Source organism: Aethalodelphis obliquidens, unplaced genomic scaffold (genome assembly GCF_003676395.1).
Source record: "Aethalodelphis obliquidens isolate GAN/ISIS:26980383/991018 unplaced genomic scaffold, ASM367639v1 scaffold1, whole genome shotgun sequence".
In the NCBI taxonomy this organism is placed as follows: domain Eukaryota; kingdom Metazoa; phylum Chordata; class Mammalia; order Artiodactyla; family Delphinidae; genus Aethalodelphis; species Aethalodelphis obliquidens.
In genome coordinates, this window is record NW_020837945.1 from 3,660,810 (window position 1) to 3,664,661 (window position 3,852).

The 3,852-nt window shown below is 52.9% G+C and overlaps 1 long non-coding RNA gene across 1 annotated transcript; it reads left to right on the forward strand.

Moving 5' to 3' along the window:
• The first annotated feature begins 1,657 nt into the window (after window positions 1–1,657).
• On the forward strand, window positions 1,658–3,199 carry LOC113611686 (uncharacterized). The gene is made up of 2 exons (XR_003429553.1): window positions 1,658–1,808; window positions 2,552–3,199. It is a non-coding gene; the product is annotated as an uncharacterized LOC113611686 (long non-coding RNA).
• The last annotated feature ends 653 nt before the right edge of the window (window positions 3,200–3,852 follow it).

Consider the following 3,852-nt stretch of genomic DNA (forward strand, 5'->3'; position numbering starts at 1 on the left):
GCCGGACCCGAAAGCTTGGTTCCTGTTCTGTCACCCATGGGCCGGGGAGGGAGGCTTGGCCTAGACATCAGCTTAGGACAGGGATGGCAAAGCTGAGCCTTAGCTGAGGAAATGGGCTCCTTATCCAGCCCGCGAGCACACTCCCAGCCAGAAACGCAGGTAACAAATTCCAGAGGGCCAGGCGAGTCCCCAGCGACTAGAGCTGTGATGTCCCAGGAAGGCGTGGGGCAACCCAGAGTCTCAGGATGGGGCCCGGATCGTCATGCTCAGCACAGGTGAGGGCAAGTCTGAGAATCCCCTCCGAAGAGGTGGTGAGGCCACCCCAGTCCAAGCTGGACAGGGGTCAAGTTTGGGTCCCCTGGCCCAAGCTCCAATCTGGCCAGGGTTGGGCAAGAGTGACGCCCCTGCAAGAACTGGGAAACTCCTGGATGAGCTTTAACAGGAGAGTCAGAGAAGAAGCCGTGGAGAAACGGACCTGAGCCCGTTCCTACTGGGGAAGGCCTGCGTCCACCACAACCAGTAACTTGTAGGATCTCTGACAACTCCCTGTTTGGTTCAGCGTGCCTGTTTCCCTGCCTCGGCCAGTAGTAGAGCTCGTGTATCAGCTTCCTGTGGCTGCTATGACAACGACCACAAACGGTGTTTAGAACAGCACAAATGTATGACCTTCACGATCTGGAGGTCAGAAGTTTAAAAACAAGGTATCGGTGGGGCTGCATTCCTTCCAGAACTGGAGGAGAAACTTCATGTCCTTGCCCTTTCCAGCTTCTGGGGTCCACGTGCATCTTTGGCTTGACCCCTCCTCCCATCTGTGCCAGCGACACAGCATCTTCTCTCCTCCCTGTTCTCTGCTCGGTCACATCTTCTCTGACCGCCCCACCCCCCGCCTCCCTCTGTCCCTTGTTAAGGCCCTTGTGATCACACGTAGGACCCACCTGGATGATCCAGAATATTCTTCCCCTCTGAAGATTCTTAACTGAATCACACACGCCAAGTCCCCTTTGCCGTGTAAGGAAATATATTCACGGGTTCTGAGGATTGGGATGCGGGCCCCTGCGCCCTTGTCCTCAAGCGAGCAGGAGAGAGAAAGCAACGGGAAGCTTGCACCCAGCTCCCATATTGGAGAATGAGAGGAGGCGTGGCGGGCAAACCCAAGGGGAACCGAGTCATCACAGCCAGCGCAGAGCCTCCAGGAGGGGGAAGCCCAGACCTGAGCGAAGGAAGGGGAAGGTAGGAGGGAGCCGTGCAGAACTGAGAAACGGCACTGCGGGTTAGCCAGCAGGCAGCCTGGGTTTTCCACCTTGGATAGAGGCAGGATTCCGGAGGCACACTCTTCAAGGTCATCTCACCCTACTGGCCGTCATCTCTCCAAATGTTGCTGTGAAACGAGTAGTATCTCATTTGAGGAAGACTTTAGAATCCTACCAGCTTGTCGAGCTATCACGCCCGTTCCCATCCTCTGAGATCCAGACCACATGGCTCTGAATGGAAAGAATGAGACCCACGCCAAGAACTGCAGCGATTGACAAAGCTTCACGCCAGCTCAAGACGCAGCTTGTTGGCATGTAGATTCGTGTCCCTAACCAACCTTGACGCCAAAATGTTGCATCTGCTTCTGCTCCTGTCGTTCATTTATTCATTCGGTTGTGCAATGCCCAGGTCCCTGGCGGCAGCTCTGCTCACAGACCTTTGATCTGCTCCCGGTGAGTTGGGCCTCTTTTCCCACCACTTGCACTGGGAAGAGCTGTTGTAATTGGGCATCGTGGCTGAATGTCTGGAGACCAAATGACAGCACGAGAATTTAACAGGTGAGGTCAACGTATTGTTCCGTTGGCAGATCCAAGAAGTAGGAGGGCTCCTGGCCAGTCCACAGCTGTCCACAGAAGTAGTAGGTGAGACCCGGACAGTCCACAGCTGCTGACCCACTTTTGTTTCTTTTTTTCCTTTCTCTTGTAATAGCTTTATTGCGATACAATTCATATGCCATAGAATTCGCCCATTTAGAGTGTAAAATTCAAGCATTTTTAGTATATGCACAGGGTTGTGCAATCATCACCAAAGTCCTTTTTAGAATACTTTTCATCACCCTAAGAAGAAACCCATCAGCTATCACCTCCCCAATTCTCCCCCCTTCCCCCTCCCCCTCCAGCCCTAGGCAACAACTCATCTAATTTCTGTGCCTGTGGATTTGCTTATTCCGGACATTTCATATAAACAGGATAAGACAAAATGTGGCCTCTTGTGCCTGGCTTTTTTGACTTAGCAGAATGTTTTCAAGTTGCAGCCATGCTGTTGCAGGCATTGGTTCTTTGTTCTTTTTCATGGCTGAATAATACTCCACCGTATGGCTAGAGCACCCTTGTTTCCCGAGTCGTCTGTCGATGAGCACGTGGGTTGTTTCCACCTCTGGCTGTTGTGAAGAAGGCTGCAGCCCCCGCTTGTTGAGATCTACTTGCTCACAGAAGAATTGTGTTTGTTGGCAGCAGCAAGGGCACCTTTGTCCCACCAACTCTAGGCTGGTGACTTTGGGGCCCCTTCTCTGTCTCCCTAGGCAGGAGCCATGAGGACCCCCCCCCAGTTCCCTGTGAAGCACCCCAAGGCTTTCAGTCATCTCTCGGAATTCATGGCCGGCACTGCCTTGCTTTACTGTATGGCCTGAGGATGTACAGAGCCCACGTTCTGCCGCTTGATGGTGTTACATCCTGTTTAAGGATTTTCAGCAGGTCCCCTCTTCCTGGGGGGCCTAACCGTGACCTCTGGGGCTCCTGGGGTGAGACCATTCGGCCCACTCGCTGTCACCTCCAGCCCAGCGGCCCACAGGAAGCTCGGGAGAGGACGGTGGCGTCCACAGGGCCATGGCCGTCTCACCTAAACCACAGTCGTTAGGCTCCGGTCGCCTCGTGCCCTGGACTTCGGCTATGCATGAGTGCTAGCAGCTGTAAATCAGGAATCGGTTTTCATTACCTTGATTAAGACATCATGACGTATGTTGCTGTCCACACCCAAACACTATCATTATAATATTCTTGGAGCAAAACCTGTCCCTGCAGAGTAATGTAAACTGCTCACTGCACTTTCTTCACCTGGATCAAATCCCACTGAAATCGACATATTACTTCCTCTGTTCTCACTGGGAAATTGGTGGGAATCTTACCCGAAAGCCGTTGGCCCACTGGGAATAAAACACTGGCAGACGAAAGGGGAGAAGCAGCTCACTGTGTGCAAATTACCGACACATCCCCGTGCACTCATGCACGCACGTGCACACACATGCACACACACGTGCGGTGTTGACTTGTCTGTCTGGGCCCCCAAAGGTCCCCTCAGGTTACGAAGAAAGGAAGGGAAAGTGGGCAGTGGGTCCTGAGGACCATTCACTGAGCTGACCCGACCAGGGCACGGCTACATGGAGGGTGTTTCAGCCCCACGGACAGAACCATGCGGGGAGGACACCAAAGTCAAAGTAGCCAGAGGTTTGGAACTGGGGGAAGAGAGGTTCTGGTGACTATAGAACACCCTGGAAGGAAAGAGTGGAAAAAACAGGGGTAATTGAAAGGAACCAGCAACTTCACCTAAACAGGAGGACAGATTAGGGGGAAGGCCCTGAAAGTTCAGGAAATGTGAAATGTCCATGGGGAAAAAAAGGCCGTGGAAGGAGAAATCTGAAGACACCTGTTACAGCATCTCCAGTGGGTGAGAGGCAGGTGGGGAAATTAACGTGAAATGAAGAGACCCGGAGAGAGAAAATAGGGAGAATCCTTAGAAGAAAAAATTAAGTGCTGTGAGGAGCCTGGAGAATCTGTGAAAACACTGAGACCAGGGGAGGGAGTAGGAGCCGGGCTGGAGACCTCA